We start from the raw sequence: 19,012 nt of genomic DNA on the forward strand, positions 1-19,012 counted from the left end.
AAAATTACACAGGGATTACGATTAAAAGAAAATATTTCCCTTATCGACAGGATATTCCTTAGAAATATCTTTGGTAACCTTTTATTTTTCAAGAAAAGGACCGAACATATCTTTTCAAAAAATTTTTTTTCTGCTAACCCTTAATATATTATAATATCGACTACATTTTAAACTAAATATTAGATATATGTCACATGATAGAAATCATCATGGTATGATTATTTGTTGGTAGAAACTTCACTAACAACCAGCTGAAGGAACTGCCCAACGGAGTTTTTGATAACTATACCCAGCTGCGGGGGCTGTAAGTATTACTTTTCTTTTTGGTCTCTAAAACAAACCTTGAGACGCCAGACACGCTCTAGGAGAACCCTTAAGTTTCATTTACTTTCAAAAAAACTTCTTATATGCATCCATGAAATCGATGAAATAATGCTTAAATGTAAACTAGAAAGTACCCTTCAATTTTACTGACAACTGGCAGTTTAAACCACTATCACTCACAACTGACAACTATATAAAAATCCTTCGTATTAAAATACTCCTTCACCTCTTACCTTTTTTCGCTGAATCAAATGGCGCATATTATTTTGTGTGGTTTTTTAAATACCGGCTTAACGATTACACATCTTTGTCAAACATCGCGTTGGAAGAAACTTTTTCACTGTTAAGCCTCCCTCAACTTTGCATTTCAATGCTTGTCCATGTTTGATCTAGGTGAAACATTTTAATCCAACATTTTGCTCCTCAAACAAATGTTTGGTCGTTTAGCCACCTCTGACAGACAAAGCTTGACTGAGTGGGAAAAGGTAATCAATCAGAAACAGAATTTGTGTTCAACTAGTCACGTCACAATATCAACGGTGATGCGTTCTTTGGGCAACAGATGTCAGTATGCGGCATCAATTATACTAAGCGACCTTGGCGTTTTTCAGAATGTGGTCTAAAAGCATCCGTACGAAGTTTGGCAATTATCTAAGATCGACCGACCTTTTTTAAAAAGGGTCTATTATAGTATTCTCTAGGACAACTAAACTTATCTATGCCAAGGTTTGAATTGGAATTTAACAGGTCGGTTCGTTTCCTTTTCGAGCGTTCTGAGTAATTTACTTAAATACGGAAGTGAGTGCGAGATATAACAACAAAGTATGATATTCAGGTAGGATAACAACAAAAAGACTCATCTGTTGTTTGAAACGCGAATTCGCCGTAACGCATACAAAGATTCATTGCGAAGATTCATTTTGCTACCTACCATGTTAGGAAAAGACGTTCTGAAGCATGCAGTGTTTTAATTTAGCTTTCACCGAAGCGCAAAACCGGCAAATAAAAAAATAGCAGGTCAACAGTTACAGATCATAGGTCGCGGGTCGCCGGTCACAGGTGACAGGTCATAGGTAACCGGTAGGAGGAAGACACAAACATAGAGTGACAAAGACGAACAGCCTGGCTATTGTGGCGTTACACAAAATCAACGCAATCCGTAGGCGCTGATTTCCTGACGTTTTAAGCATTTGTGGACACTCGTGACTTGGATGACATTAAACTAAATATGAAATATATATGTCACGTAATAGTCACCATCCGGGTATGATTATTTGTTGGTAGGTGGCTGAATAATAACCAGCTGAAGAAACTGCCCAAAGGAGTTTTTGATAACAATACCCAGCTGCAAGGGCTGTAAGTAAAACTCTTGTTTCAAGAAAACTCTTACATTTCGCTTGCTCTCTAAAAAATTTCCATGTGCATCCATAATTCAGCGAAACGATGTTTAACTGTAAAGTATTAGCTGGAAAATAGCCTTCAATTTTACTAACAACTGGCATTTGAAGCAACTTTAACTCCCCACTGACGGATACAGAAAAAAACGTTCATATTAAAATAGTTCTTCATCTCTTTACTTTATTCAGTGAATCAAATGACACATGTTATTTTGTGTGGTTTGTTAAATACCGGCTAATTCGTGCACATCTCTGTCCATCATGTTGAAAGAAAATGTTTCACTGTTTAGCTGCCTCTCTCAACTTTGCATTTAAAAGTTTTTACCATGTTTGATCTAGGTGAGACATTTTGATCCATTATTTTGCGTCACAAACAAATGTTCACTCTATTTGCCACCTAATTGCTTTTCTGGGCTAGAAAGGCTACCAATCAAAAATGGGATATGCGTTTAACTGTTCACATCACATTTTCAGTGGTAATGCTTTGTTTGGGAAAAATTTCTAACCCCGTTTAGCCACCGAATGTTTAATGTGACAAGCACGATGTTGGACAAAATGTCTGATCGTTTTGGCCAAGGTCAAACGCTGTACTTCACATGAGTCGAACCTAATAACAGTGTTTAGGTCGACCGAAATTAATTAAGCTCCCCCGGCCGAGTAAAACTTCGAACTTAATTCAGCCGAACTTCGTCGCAAAATCAAACACAAAGCAAAGCGGCCAAGAAATAAATGTGAAGGATATAGGAAAATTACCAAAAGAAAAAACATAAAAATATGTGTTTACTAGCAAACAAAAGAAGATAATACTAATAAAGGGGTTTCTTCAATAAATTTTGCATGTTAAATATTAATTTTTCTGTTAAGATTAGTAATCTATTTCATAACACTCTATTCATGCTCAGTTGAAATAAGATATGGGAAATAATATTGCTCAGCGGTCTAAGCCAAGCTGGAAGGGTAGCAGTGTTTTTGACACACGCGAATTTGGTCAGGGTGGGTGGGTGGGCCGTTCCTTCCTTCACTGCTCCGCTGGCTGAGACTAAGCACGAAAAGAGTGTCATTCTGCTTCGACTCAGTATTTATACCCTTAGAACACCCTTATGCACATCCCTGCGTGCATTGAATCGCAAGGGATGTGTTAATTTAATGTATTTCAGTTTCGCATATCATTAGCAGTGTTATGAATAGTAATCTATTTCATAACACTCTATTCATGCTCATTTGAAATAAGATATGGGAAATAATATTGCTCAGGGCCAGTCACGCCATACTGTTCATCTTTAATTTCATGACAAGCTCTTTTCTTTACTTCTTACTTACAACAGACATCAATCTCATCCATAAATACCCCCAAACCTTCCCAAACCTTACAATTCCAAAACCTACCCAAAACTAAAAGAAAAGACAGTATGTTGGTAGATCACAAAAACGTCTAGTACATATCTAGTCTCACTTATCAGTCTGATAAAGGTCTCTTCTGTGGACTAATACGTGCCGTCATCTCGCCGCTGACCGCTATGGAGTTCCGCATGGAGTCTACCCATTGAATTGCATTCACCCCAGACTGTCCATGAGTAATTGCGTTATCGAAGTTCTTGTCATATTCCCAAGCCCATGAAATGATTTCCTAGGGAAAAACACCAAGAACAAAAGATATTATTCCCACGGGTGAAACCCCAAAGTAGTCAGCAGAGAGATGACAGCTATGACCCAGTAATCCTGGGAGGGTAACTAGAGACCCTGTTTTCAAAGCTATCAAAACTCTGAGACTATCGAGTTTATTACTAATTCAGAGAAAAACACTCACATAAGACATGACTGAATTGAAGATACGTTTATTACCCAAACAGAAAACCTAAATCAGCTTAATATAGGTTGTCTGCGAAAAGTTCACAGTTTATTTTGCGGCTGACGCTGGAGACGTGCCATTCTTCTGCAGCCCAGTGTTCCCAGAAAGATCCCTTTTTCTTGCCTTTTTCTTGCCTCGCAGAATCGTTTAATGTGGTCAAGTTTACTACAGTAGAAACACGACATAGGCCTTCCCGGGTTTCTCGGGAAATCTCTGACATTTCTCTCCCGGCATTCCCTGTAATAGGGAGACCGCTGCGGTCCCGGCCCGGTCCCTCGAACGATAGTGTTTCTCTACCTTGGCCACACAATCGAAGATCTTTTCATGATCTTTATCACCCAAAAGGCGCAGGACGAGACTTCTAAATTGATCCCGAGGCACATCGAGCTTTCCACGGACTATTTGGTAAACCAAACGATAGAAATTCTGGCGGTCATGCTTGGTATCTTAAGCCGTAAGTTGAAGCGATTCTAGCATCTAGCTCCAAGGCTTCGTATTTATTGAAATCTGGTAGGGGACAAGATGCGTAGGCCATAATCTTCATTAAGGAGTTCTCCACAGATGATCTAGTCATTGTCTCAACTGTCTGGTTCAACTTCAGGACTTCAGCTTGTAACCTCTAAAACGGAGAAAAATTCCCAATCAACAAACACGCTACGACCAGTAAAACTGATAACCATACTCCCGGACGGAGCATACCTAGTGAGTCTTTGCCCTTGTAACAATACATGGCGTATCTATATCTTTCAACAAATATACCCGGCGGGTTCTCGTTTCGTGCCTAGACACAGCGTATAAATCCTGATGAGAAAACTCACCACCGGGACTACACCCGGCGTATAAACCCTGGTAAGAAACGTCACCCCCGGGATTACAACCGGCGTATAAATCCTGGTGAGAAAACTCACCCTCGGGACTACACCCGGCGTATAAATCCTGGTGAGAAAACTCACCCTCGGGACTACACCCGGCGTATAAATTCTGGTGAGACAACTCACCCCCGGGACTACACCCGGCGTATAAATCCTGGTGAGAAAAAACTCACCTCCGGGACTACACCCGGCGTATAAACCCTGGTAAGAAACGTCACCCCCGGGATTACAACCGGCGTATAAATCCTGGTGAGAAAACTCACCCTCGGAACTACACCCGGCGTATAAATCCTGGTGAGACAACTCACCCCCGGGACTACACCCGACGTATAAATCCTGGTGAGAAAAAACTCACCCTCGGGACTACACCCGGCGTATAAATCCTGGTCAGAAAACTCACCCCCGGGACTACATCCTGCATATAAATCCTGGTGAGAAAACTCACCCCCGGGACTACACCCGGCGTATAAATCCCGGTGAGAAAACTCATCCCCGGGACTACACCCAGCGTATAAACCCTGGTAAGAAACGTCACCCCCGGGATTACAACCGGCGTATAAATCCTGGTGAGAAAACTCACCCTCGGGACTACACCCGGCGTATAAATCCTGGTGAGAAAACTCACCCTCGGGACTACACCCGGCGTATAAATTCTGGTGAGACAACTCACCCCCGGGACTACACCCGGCGTATAAATCCTGGTGAGAAAAAACTCACCTCCGGGACTACACCCGGCGTATAAACCCTGGTAAGAAACGTCACCCCCGGGATTACAACCGGCGTATAAATCCTGGTGAGAAAACTCACCCTCGGAACTACACCCGGCGTATAAATCCTGGTGAGACAACTCACCCCCGGGACTACACCCGACGTATAAATCCTGGTGAGAAAAAACTCACCCTCGGGACTACACCCGGCGTATAAATCCTGGTCAGAAAACTTACCCCCGGGACTACATCCTGCATATAAATCCTGGTGAGAAAACTCACCCCCGGGACTACACCCGGCGTATAAATCCCGGTGAGAAAACTCATCCCCGGGACTACACCCAGCGTATAAATCCTGGTGAGAAAACTCACCCCCGGGACTACACCCGGCGTATAAATTCTGGTGAGAAAAACTCACCCCCGTGTCTACACACGGCGTAATTAAATTACCATATCTCGAGTTCGTTTTGACCGCCGGCAGCAGCATTTTGGGCAGCATTTGACCCGCCGCCTGTGCAGCCTGTAGCACTGGTACACCTTGTGCGGCTGGTAGAACTTGAGCAGCTTATGCAACGTGCACGGCTTGCGGAACTTGAGCAGCTTGTGCAACTTGCGCGGCTTGTGGAACTTGAGCAGCTTGTGCGACTTGTGGAACTTGTGGGCCTTGTGCTGGAGGGTTTACTAGCGGTTGAGGAAATTGTACTCCCGGAGCCATAATTCTAGAAAATTCGCGTGGGTCGAGAACTGAAGAGATGTCGTTCACTGCTCCGCTGGCTGAGACTAAGCACGAAAGGAGTGTTATTCTGCTTCGACTCAGTATTTATACCCTTAGAACACCCTCATGCACATGCCTGCGTACATTGAATCGCAAGGGATGTGTTAATTTAATGTATTTCAGTTTCGCATATCATTAGGAGTGTTATGAATAGTTATCCATAGAAAACAACAAAAAGAATAAACGAATTAAAAATTATTCTTCTTAAGAAATGAGAGAGAAGGACTTGAACGGAAAGTTTTTTCGTGCTTGATTTGTGCCTAGTTCTGTTTTGAATTAAGCGAAAACCTAAATTTGAAGTTGCGTCATTTCTCAGCCCAGCACAAGCCCTGTTTATTCAGAAAGACATTAAATAAAAGTAATTCATGCATTAGGTTTGGTTCATCTGAAGATGAGCGTTTGACCAAGGGGGAAACATCCAATCAACATTTTGCTTCCCAAACAAATGATTGCTCGTTAGCCACCTCTGACAGACAAAGCTTGTCTAAGCAGGAAAAGGTAATCAATCAGAAACGAAATTTGCGTCCAACTTGTCAGGTCACAATTTCAGCGGTAATGCGTTCTTCGTGCATCAGATGTCAGTATGCAGCATCAACTATACTAAGCGACCTTGGCGTTTTAAGCATTCTGATTGGTCTAAAAGCATCCGTACGAAGTTTAGCGATTAGCTGAGATCGGCTTACCTTTATTATAGTATTCCCTAGAAAAATTAAACTTAAGCACTGTTAAATACGAGATTAAAATAGCTAAATTCAATAAATACCTAAGTAGGTTTTACCCGAGGGAGAAAAATGGAAAGTGAACTCAAAGAAGAAGAAGAAATTTATCACCACAATTGAGTCATAAATCAAACTTGCTGAATGCGTGCTTCGCTTGCTATCAATGACAGTTCCACTTATAAATTAGCTGCCATGAAGTCAAGTATCAACTGTGACTATTTCTGGGTAATTCCCGTTGAAAGTTGGTAAGAATTTTGTCCCATTTACAACCCGTTGCCTAACGGCTACAAACTGATAAACAAAGCTGCGGCTTCCACATCGGTACAGGAGCTTCATTTTCCTCGAAAGTAGCAAAATAAAGTCTCCTTTTCTTTAATTTTGAATTTGTTAACATGTGGAAAGGTCCAACTACGACGGTCTTTCATTTATTCATTAGTAGGTTAACTGAAATGCAACTCATTATCATTTACTTAATTTATTTATAATTGCAAAGTGTTCAATTGTTTCAGAATCGTCAGGGTTAGAATTTTTTAACCATCCCGCCAAGATTTTGCAAACAGTAGGTCTTACTCGAAATTACTCGAGATGCATTGAATGCCAAGAGTCACAAGTCTGCAAATGAGGTTTTACTTCAGTCAATTTACCTGTCAATTCAATATAAATCCCCTCCCCCCTCCCCCTCCCACATTCCTAGAAATGTAGGAAGTTTAGCACAAAAAAAAAACAATTTTCTCCCTTCAACAGCATCCTAAGGCCCGGTTAAAACATCGAATTTAACATGTGCCGAAACTAATTCAGGAAGTAAATGAATGTAAAGTTCGACGTCTAAATCAACTCAATTCGACAGCTCTGAATTAAATGCGACTTCTGCCGCATCTTCAAATAGGCCAGTCGAATATTCGACGGAAGTACGACTGTCCCTTTATACGTCGAACTTCACATGTGCCGAATTGAATGCATAATTTTTTTTGATTTAATTTAAATTATGTTTTACCCACAATTCCACTTTTCTTCCTAAATGCCATGCGGGGTTCGGGAGAAAAAAAATGGCGGAATCGGATGCGATGTGCAGCTCGATCTGTTTTTCTCCCACCAAATACACATGTTTAAAATGCGATATTCCATTTTGCATTAAATGCTTAGTATTTCGGCTCAATCGACGACAAGATGGAAGACGCGATTTGGGACACGTGTGATGTTTCGGGCCTAAAGTAGCAACAGCAAAACATGAGAAACCGCCAGAAGCAGTCTTCTCCTTACTAGAACGTCGTTTTTGTTCTGTTGACATGAATGAGCTGAGAAATATATAAGTCAAGGCAAGGCGAAAAGCTTCCAATATCCGCCATGTTTGAAATAGCACGAGAAAAAACTCGAAGCAAAAAGGCCTGGGAACGAAACTTACAAGACCTCTGTTATAAATTAAATGCGACTCCTTAAATTTGTCGTCTAATCAAATGCCGAATTTAATAACTTGAGTCGACCCAAATCGGTATTAAATTTGGCACGTGTAAAATGAGCAACATTTTAACCGGGCGTAATTCTGAAAGTCGTAGATGACATTTGTTTCTTTGCTATACGCGGTGGGAATTTCGTGTACAGAATCTTCTGTCGGCTGAAAATAAAAGTATTAACACGAGATTGTTGTCCAAACGATATTTAATAACAAAGGCCAATTCCCTCGATAAAATGACCGCGAATGATCGACATGGAATCTAAATGATTGCATGTGCGGTTCCAGTACGACATTCACCGCTTTGCAAGGCATGGTCAGAAAATTCGATGAATCGTACGATATGAAATACAGAAAAGATATGCGTGACAATACAACGTAAATTAATACTGACATGAGAATTATCGGTGGTGCTTTAGAACCAAACAAAAATGGAAATTTATTGACTAACCAAAGCAACTGAAAGATTCTTGGTTAGATCATGTGCGGAGAACTACATAGGGATTACTATCAACAGAAAATATTTGCATTACTGGCAACGGGATCTTCCTTAGAAATATCTTTGGCAACCTTTTAATCTTCAAGAGAACAATCCAACATACAATTTAAAAAAGATGATCATTTATTTTTTTCTTATAACCCTCGATAAGTAATATTATCCTAAAAATTAAACTAAATATGAATTATATGTCACGTGATAGTCACCATCAGCGTATGATTATTTGTTGGTAGGTACCTGGGCAACAACACACTGAAAGAACTGTCCAAAGGAGTTTTCGATAAGAATACCCAGCTGATTGCGCTGAAGTAAAACTCTTCTTCTTTGTCGCTAACACAAACCTCGAGACGCTAGGTTTCTTCTAAGAGTTTTCCTTGCTTTATTGTGTGTATTCACATTTCGATAAAACAATGTTTAACTGTTTACTGGAAATTAGTCTTCAATTTTATTGAAAACTGGCATTTGAATCAACTTTAAGTCAATTGAAAGCTATAGAAAAATCCTTCGTATTAAAATAGTCCTTCATCTCTTTACCCTTATTCACTGAATCAAATGACACACGTTATTTTGCGTGTTTTGTTAAATACCGGCTAAATAATTTATTAGTGCACGCCTGTGTCCATCACCATGTTGGAAGAACATTTTTCACTGTTTAGCTTCCTCTCTCAACTAGGGGTATGCTTTAGAACGAACATGTTTTGACTTACCAAAGCAATTGAGTGATTTTCGGTCACATCAGGTGCAGAATAGCCGCCTTACGGAAATTACATAGGGATAACGATCAAGAGAAAATATTACCCATATCAGCAGGATATTCGTTAGAAATCATCAGTATCTTAGGCAACCCTTTATTCTTCAAGAAAAGGACCGTTCACATTCTTTGAAAAAAGATGATTATTTTTTTCTGGATTACCTTGTTGAATAGTATCTACTCCATTTTAAACTTAATATTAGATATATGTCACATGACAGTTGCCATCATGCATGGTATGATTATCTGTTGGTAGGGGCCTGAGTAATAACCAACTGAAGGAACTTTCCGTAGGAGTTTTTAATGACTATAGATGCTCCTGGAGTTTTTGGTCGCTAGAGATGCTCCTGGAGAACTCTTACGTTTCGTTAACTCTCAAAAAACTTCCCACATGCATCCGTGAAATCGGTGAAATAATGCTTAACTAATAATAACCTTCCTTCCGTTTTTGCTGACAACTGGCATTTGAAGCTCTTTAAGTCACAACTGACAGATACAGATATATTAAAATAGTCTTTCATCTCTTTACCTTTATTCACTGAATCAAATGACACATGTTATTTTGTGTGGTTTGTTAAATACCGGCTAAATGACACATTAGAGCAAGTTTACGTCAAACACATGTTGGAAGAAATAGTTTCACTGTTTAGCCGCCTCTCGCAACTTTGCTTTTAAATGTTTTTCCATGTTTGATCTAGGTGAAACATTTTGATCCAGCATTTTGTACTACAGACAAAAGTTCGTTTAGTCACCGCATTGCTTGTCTGAGCAAGAATTAAAGGCAATCAATCCGAAATGAACAATGATTTGAAATGGTCGAAACACGCTACAATCGTTTTCGCGAAAGTAAGTAAAGTATTGGGTATTATTAAACGGAACCTTTGCAACTGTTAAAAGAGCGTTAAGAAGACTGCCTATTTAACAAATATATTCCATTTTGCTGTGCGTCTGTTCTCTGATAACGCACAGATGAAGTCAAAACGTGGTGAGAACAAAGAAGTACGCTGTGGCTCGTAGCGTGACTGAAGTTCTCACCACGTTTAGACGTCCTCTGTACGTTATCAGAGTACAGACCCACGGCAAAATGGAATATGTTTGACTGAGTCGAGTCAAAAACTTCCAAGCAAACTTTAAGACCATTTATACACACACGCAGTTGTTATCCTCTAAGTTAGAGTATAATCCGAAAGAATTTCACGAACAATGTTTTGAAAACAAAATATTACAGCATGTCAGTCGCTTCACTGCGATTTGTGATCGATTACTCGCCATAACTGGATTTCCATCGGCGACAAATATGAGGAAATAATTTTATTTCCTTCCTTTTCACGTCACAACAAAGTTCTAGTTTTTTCAACCTGGTTGAGGTGACTCTCAACGGTCTTCATCCAATTTCTCGTCAGACAGTTTTCCTTTCTTGAGAAAATTTGCCTATGTTTGTCCGCTACTGGCAAAAAACAGTTGTTAATTTGCAAAAATTTGTTGACCAGTCACTCTGGCTGGACTCTAGACTCTGATCACGTGCGCCAGTCACACCACTCGATGACGTCAATCGTGCGTCTATCCTGTAATCACAACTCCGCTCTACCAATCACAACGCGAGTTTTACACTGTTCGTTACGTTGTGCAAACAGCTATAGTTCGTCCGAAGCTGGAATATGTCTGTGCCGCTTGGGACCCGTATTTTCAAAAAGACATCGTTAAGCTTGAGAGGATCCAGAGAAAAGCAGCTTCTGTTCCAAAAGCAGGCTCTGTACCAAAAACTACCACCCTATAGCCAGTGTTACCGGAATACTTCATGGCCTAGGATAGACTAGCCTGGAGTTAAGGTATCAGCCACCCTTCAGGACCGTCCGCGCGAGGATCGCTGCCATATTTGAGGTTTCAACGTTTTCAAATAGATATGCTTGAGAGCTTTCTTTAAAAAGAAAAAATCAGAAGAAAATGTTATTTCTGTCGAAAGATATCGGGGGTAAAAGATTTTTTCTCGTTAATTATCTTAATTGATCGTTGACAAGATCTGTCATTGAACTAGTAACGTGATACCGAGTGCGTGCTTCGAACGACACAACACGTGCGAATTGTCTTCGTGTTGTTTATAGCCTTTACCTCGGTATTTAGCGTTTGTTTCGGTGAAAATGCCGCCAAAAAAAAAAAGAAAAGATCGTGTCCGTTTTCCTCATCGAAACCGAGAGCGAAAAAGATATCGAAGAGCGAATTTGACAAAGAATGGGCTGCAAAATTAACAGAGAGCGACAAAGGCTCATTTTATCGGCAAGAGAAGTGGCTGGAGGAGTTGGATATTCAGAAAAGCGAAAATGCTACAGATGCTGCGAGTGCAAGCCGCTCCAAAATTTAGCTTGAAGAACCAGAAGAAGAAAGCCAATTAAGCTCATCGACCCCATCTGCTGATGGAACGTGGAAAACAATAAGCGGTCCGAGTGAAATTCTCCTTCAGAAACGGGACGAGTCTGTATCTTGTCGATTTTGCCACTGAGGGAAGTGTCCAAGTCGTGGAAAATGTAGCGACTAAGCATGGACTTGGTTCTACCTGGAGAATCCAGTGCGAGAATGAAAGCTGTCCGTCACACAAGACAAATTCTGTTTTTAATTCTTCCGAGAAGAGCAGAGCGTTTGAAATAAACCGGGCCTCAGTTTTTGACCTTCGAGCAATCGGTGGTGGACATTCGGCGGCTTCGCTTTCGTTCGTGTTGATTCTGCACTGGTTTTCGGCATCTTTACCAACTTAGCCAACCTTTCAAGAAGTAAACACAATATATTTTTATTGTTACATGAAAAGCGTATTGCTGTTTGTAAATTGAACGATTACTATGCATGTACATTCACTAACCTCAACAAAAACTTTGTCTTTTGTCCACACGCAGTGTAATTGAACTGACTGGAAGCAAAATAGTTATTTCTCGCTGCTTGCCGCGAAAGTTTGTTCCTGTTGCATGTTACCTGTCAAAGTCCTATTGTTAGAGAAAATTGAGCCCTCTCTGATATCAATCAGAATAAACATTTAGGTGTTATAATCTCATTCCAGGTAGGATGCCGCCAAAAATGTATTTTCTATTTTATCTCCGAACGCAAATTTTGCCGATCGACTCGTACGTTTTGAACTCCAAGTCGGCAGCCTTTCAATCAATTTGGCTCAAATTTGGCCAGGGTGATGCCATATATCTCTTCTACAAAACCGTGTCTGCAAATTTTAATACTCCTTTTGATTTTAAAGCTAGAGCCTTTTTTCCACAGGGAGTGTTGACTAATTGCCTCCCCCAACTTCATTTGCTAATAAAAGAGAAACAAACGCACTTGTCAAAAATCTGAGACACGGTTTTTTAGTGGAACGTGTTGAGAAGCGAATGCGGTGTTAATTGTTTTCTTCCGCTTATTTCCGGCGGGAGTGGAACATGATTTATAGAGACGTGTACTTTTACACAAAGCGTTCCAATTTCGAAACACATTTAAGTAAATAGTTTTTGTTAGTTCAAATCCATAATCTGGAATTATTAAGCTTTTTAAAAATATGTGGTTTATAGGGGTTTTTATAAAAACAACTAACGCTACAGCGATCCGCGCACGGACGGTCCTGAAGGGTGGCTGATACCTTAAGAAGAACTATGACCCGATTAGCCCTTCTATACAAAATGAGTCGTGGGCAAATTGATATCGATGTAAACACTGGTCTCAATCCCCACACTGAACGTAGCACTCGGGGAAGCCATCTTTATAGACTGATAGACAGGAAAAGGGAAACATTTTTCGTGTTTGATTTGTGGCCTAGTTCTGTTTTGAATTAAGCGAAAACCGACATTCAAAGTTGCGTCATTTTTCAGCCCAGGACTAACACTGTTTTATTCCGAATCACATTAAAGTAATTCATACACCTTATTCCAAAATGACGGCTGCCTCAGACGATCTGGGTCGAGTAGCACGAGTGCGAGCTATCGAGGGCCACGATTCAATGTTTACATGTTTACAAATGGTATTATAGTCCGAAATATGCCTCAAAACTGTTGTGTTCCCGGGTGTAACAAAAACGTTTACGAAGAGGATGGTGTTAAAATATCTTTCCATAAGTTCTCCGAAGACAGAGAACTGTTCAGGAAATGGATAGTTGTCATACGAAGAGATGCTGGCAAAGAGTTTAGAGTGCAGTGACCGATCATACGAGGGTTTGCTCAACACGCTTTAAATCGAGTGATTATCTCACATCACTTACAGGCCGTATAGGCGAAAAATCCAGGGATAGTTCACGGCTCCAACTCGCCTTTATTACTGTTATTTCGAATTGCGATTACGGTTGCTAAAAGCGAAACAAAATACAAATTACTAAGGAATAAAAATGGCGGCTATGAAATGACGAAAATACAGGAAACGGAAAGAAACTAAGCGAAAATACTTACAAACGTTGTGTGGCTAGAAAGTAGAACGGAAAAAATGTACGATGGCTAACAAGACTGGACGAAAGAAACTACAACGATGTTGCCGTGAACGCTGAAGCCAAATGAATTAGAATAAACGATGAAACTTACAAAATGATCTAAGAACAAAGAAAATTATGCGGAGAAATTTAACAGAATGAATAGCGATATCTGAAAAGAATGGAAAGGAATGTGCAACCATACAAAGAATTAAATGCTAAACATAACAACGTGGAATGCGGCCGTAACAGGCCGTAACAAAAGCTTAAAACCGACAGCAGTGCCGTCTATATTTTTTTGGAAGCAAGGCTCTCCGGTAAGGAGCATTGGAACCAGAGCCGGCCAGGTACTCGTTGCAGCGGTGGTACGAGGCACTCCACTGGCAATTTCCGTAATTTTTTAATTTTGTCACTAAGGGCTTTTTCCGGTTTCTGTTTCTTAGTCACCCGCTAGTTTTTGCTTTCGAGCTTAAGTTCACGTATTTCTTAAGTTAGTCTCTTTTTACTCGTAGATGTTTAGTTTTCTTTGTTCTTGGTGCTGCCTAGTTTTGCATAGTCTTGCTTTCATGTCGTCCGGTTCTAGCACCTTCTCTTCTGTGCGTGTTGATCTTCTTTTTCTTCGCTGGAGCATTCCGCGCTGTCCGTGGCATAGTTTTTTCCAGTTTGTTTTATTGCAGTTGCGGCTTTCTTGTCAGTGGCTTGTTTTTCGCCTATTTGACCCTGTTATTTTGGTTCACTTGACAAGTTGGGGTTATTTCCGTTCACTTGGCTCTGCATATTAAGAAAATTTTTTATTTGGCATTATATCCGTAGACTGCTCAAGTTTTTAGCTTTTGTACTTATATTTCTCCACCGCTTTGGCGTGCAGACCGCCAGGCAGTTAGAAGCCGTTGAGAATACTTTTTATTTAACCTGTCTTATTTTGGGATACCTCCGGTGAGGGCGTTTAGGTACCACTGGGTAGTTTTTGTGGTATTCACCAGAGATGACTCTCGATTTCGAATTATTTAATGGGTTTGTGGGAATACCATCGCTGAAGGCAATTTACTATTGCAAGGGTTTGTTCTTTGGTATACCACCAATGAAGGAGGAACCGAGGGAGAATGTTCTTTCGCGTTTTCGTTGCGTACCCGGTTCAGACAGCCTTATGCTACACGTTATTTTTACGTGTTGTGTAACCCGTAAAGCTGCTTGAAGTGCGAGACGATGTTTACGAGCAATTAGGGAATTTCACCGGTGAAGACAGCCCAGGCTGAGAGCTCGGTGCCAGTAATTAGATATTTGGGCGTATGAGCACACTTTTCAAAAAATGATAAAAAATCCCATACGAAACCTTATAAGTCCAATATTTTTCCTAAACCCTATTAACTCCACATTATCTCACCCCAATTACTGCATAAATTATCTGAAACCACAATTACTGATTTATCCACCATCTTGATTTTTGAATTCAACCCTAAACTCAAAAACCTAAATTTTTATCCTCGGTTTCTCAAAAAACCTAAATCCTCCGTTTTCATAAATGACACCCAACTGATCCCCAACTCACAAACAATCATCGATTAAATCCAACCAACTCATCAATCGCTGATTTGAATGATGAATACAATATTTTTGAACACCAATTTGGATATAATTAACCTGTAATGGAGAAAAAAATAATCATAAATAATTCAAATTTATGGATGTTGTGTGACTGGATGCCGTTACTGTCACGCGTGACGTTGTGTGACTTGTCACGAAAATGGACAAAACCCTAGACGTGGGGTGCTCGGTTGGCTGTTTTCTTGCCTAGCCCCTGCTAGGTCTTTTCCCCGCTGCTGACAAGGCGGCTGTCCCTTCCCAGTTTACCTCTGGGACAGAGGTTGAGTTCGGGAAAGAACTCTGAGCACCCCGCTGTAAACCAGTAGGGCCTGAGCGGGCTCACCCTGGAGGTACCGTCCACTGGAAGACATCCCACACTACTCAGTAATTCACCCTCTGCACAAGCTGTCAAACAGGTTTCAGTCAGGGGCCAACTGACACCACCCTAAAGCTTCACCAGAGTTTGTGAACTAATGTAACAATGGCCCGATTACCTATATATTACACTCAGTTCTGAAATTTTTACACTTGTGGTGCTATTTTTCTGTATATTGCGTAATATTGCTTGATTTGGATTAACACGCATGCGCTTTCATGCATGTTCACGATGACACAACCCAAAGGGGACTGGACACTAGTTTGTTAATACACGTGTCGGCCATTTTGTCGCCATTTTGTGAAGAGTTTGTGTTTTGATGTTTATCGTTTATGTTTTGGGATATTTGAACATTTATTTCTCCACTTTCATCGTTCGGATGTTTGTAGACGCTTTTTGAGGTAAGAATATCATTTATCTTGCACCCAACAATAGATTTTTTTATTGGATCGACTCGCTATCGAATATTCGTGAGGCCGTGACTGTATCGATAGTATTATTTTTGCACATCAACTAAATCCTTGATTGGGATCCAAGAGTTAAAGGCATCATTGTATCCTTTCCACTTTACCAAAGCTTGTTTCTTCTTGTAATCTCACCTGATGACTTTATCGATTCTGAATATCTCCTGATTAGCTTTTAATAATTCTGGTTCATAAAAGCTCCCTTTAATCTGTTCATCGTTTAGATCCTTCAGTTTATATGTGATTGGTGTAGTGTATTGAATTTTATCGATAATGAAGACCTCTTCTGTCCAGTTTTCTGTATAACCTCGATCAAACAGCTTTCTTTTATACTTTGATATTCTAACCTTGTCACCAACTTTAAATTTTGCTTGGGATGACAATTGCTTCAAATTGCCAAATAGATTGAAGTAAACAATTCCTTTATTCTTTTTCTTAGATGCCTCTGTCGGTGTCATTTTTATTGAACTGTGTTTAGTGTTATTATACTGCTTCAATATTTCAGGCAAAATATCCAGATACATTGTATTGCATTGAGCAGTGAATCGTTTCCACATTTTATTTTTAATCGTCCGGTTCCATCTTTCCACCACTGATGACTTCTCTTCATTTTCAGTCGAATACAGTGTAATGTTATGTTTATTGAGCAAGTCTTTGAAATGTTTGTTGTAGAACTCTGAGCCTTTATCAGTCCACAGATACTTTGGTTTTCGACCCTCTTTGAATATGCTTTGAAATGCTGTAGTTATGGTCTCACCTTTTTTATCTTTTAATGGGACAATCCAACCGTATTTACTGAAAACATCTATAGCCATGGGAAGATACCTATTACCTTTATTCCATTTACTGAATTGTTGCATTTCAACAAGATCAGCAGCCCATATTTCATCAATATTATTTACAATAACACGCCGCCGAGTAAAGTTACGCCTTATGGGTTTATGCAGCTCATTAGCTAATTTTTCTTGCCAGTTTTCCTCTTTACCCGACGGCTTTTGACGTTTTTTGGAACCCCAAGACCCAGTTTCTGTTTTGTATTTTTTGCATTTCTTGCCAACCAATGTCCCCATTGTCGTTCGGAATATGGAACAGCATCCAATGATTTAACCATCTTTTTATCAGCTTTGTTTTTACATTTTTTGTCATCTTTGCAGACTGAATAATCAACATCATGTTGCATGGCTATTGCATCTGTTTTGCCTGTTGGTTTATCATAAATTTCCAATATTTGCCCTGTTTTGGGGTTATATTTTACTTGTTTTTCCAAATCATTGTATGGACCAGTGTATTTATGCCCTGGAAGTACCCAACCAGCTTTGGGTTTTGGGAGCTTGCCAATTGCTTTGTGTATATCAATTGAACCACCACTTTTGGGTCGTCCTTTGATTCCTTTATCATACTCAGTCCAATTTGGTGGATGCCAACCAATGGAATCATAGCTTGAACAACTTGGTGTATTATGATATTTTTTTCCAATCTTTACCACACTATCACATGGATAATTTTTGTATTTTTCTAATGTATTTTTCCCAGCCTTGCCAGTCCAAAATTGACTCGACAATATGCCAGTATCTGTGCTGAATGCACTTTTGGTAATGTCTCCAGATTTGTATCTATCAAAGACTTCCTTTGTTGATGGAATTAATGTTCCAACAACATCCATCGACTTCGATGCAACCTTACCTGGTGTACCGAGTTGTTCCAAAATTGTATTCAAATTACCACCATCAAGTTCTTTTCGGTCAGTTTTGTACCTTCTTTTTGGTCTTACTTTGGTTGATAATTTATCAAACATCTCTGATCCAGTCTTTTGAACAAAAGGAGTTGCTTTAGAGATAGCATAATCAATAGCTTTTTTATGCAATTTGGGGTTTCTAAGTGCTTCAGACCCATAATATCGACCCATTTCAACTGCTTTCTTTCCCATCCATGGTAATGCATGTTGAATTAACATATCAGCACCAGTTGATGCTAAAGTATCCATTATGCCCGCCCCTTCGAACGGGCTATTTAGTTTCCCTGTTTTTTAACAAATTTGGTTTTAGTTATACCACATTCAGCACATGTACAGAGGAACATGAGCCGACCATTTTTGGCTTGCTTGTAACCTGCAGGCTCAACACATTCAGTTTGTTTCTTTTGTTTAACACAATATGATTTGACCATTTTATATCACTATATTAGATTAATTATCATCAGAGTCAGACTCATAATCTGAGTCACTTTCATCATTGATGGATTCTCTGTCAGACTCATGCTCACTGTAGTCACTTGAATCATCTTCAGAATCTGTTACCAATGTACACCATAAACAAACATCTCCAAAATGATCAGTTTCTTCTTGACAATCTTCGCAAAATTCTCTCATATACTATTGATTAGATAATTTTTTAAAATATTGGATTATAAAATTATGATTGACACTTTGATTGATCATGTCAAAATGTGCATTGTGGATTGTTTTCAATATACTTGTACCCTTTTGTCTCTCAAATAAATAATACAAACACCAATAGCCACACAATACTGAATCTCTTTCCTGGATTTCATCACCTGAATACATTAATCGTTTGCCACTTGTTGACATGAATTGCATAATTTCTTTTGGCATAATTAACCCAAAACTATCAAAATATTCTACATATTTGTCTCCGTTTCGAAACGCAACCCAATGTGTACCTGCTCCAATCTGTGAATCCAGGTTAATGATACCAACTTCATCTTTTTTCATCTTTTGTGGTAGATTATCTCTGCTGTAAATGCCTCTGAAGTGTTTTATTTTGAGTTTTTTGACCCAATCAATGAGTTCAAAGTTACTG

This window comes from Pavona decussata, unplaced genomic scaffold, assembly GCF_977016875.1.
Source record: "Pavona decussata unplaced genomic scaffold, jaPavDecu1.1 SCAFFOLD_175, whole genome shotgun sequence".
In the NCBI taxonomy this organism is placed as follows: Eukaryota; Metazoa; Cnidaria; class Anthozoa; order Scleractinia; family Agariciidae; genus Pavona; species Pavona decussata.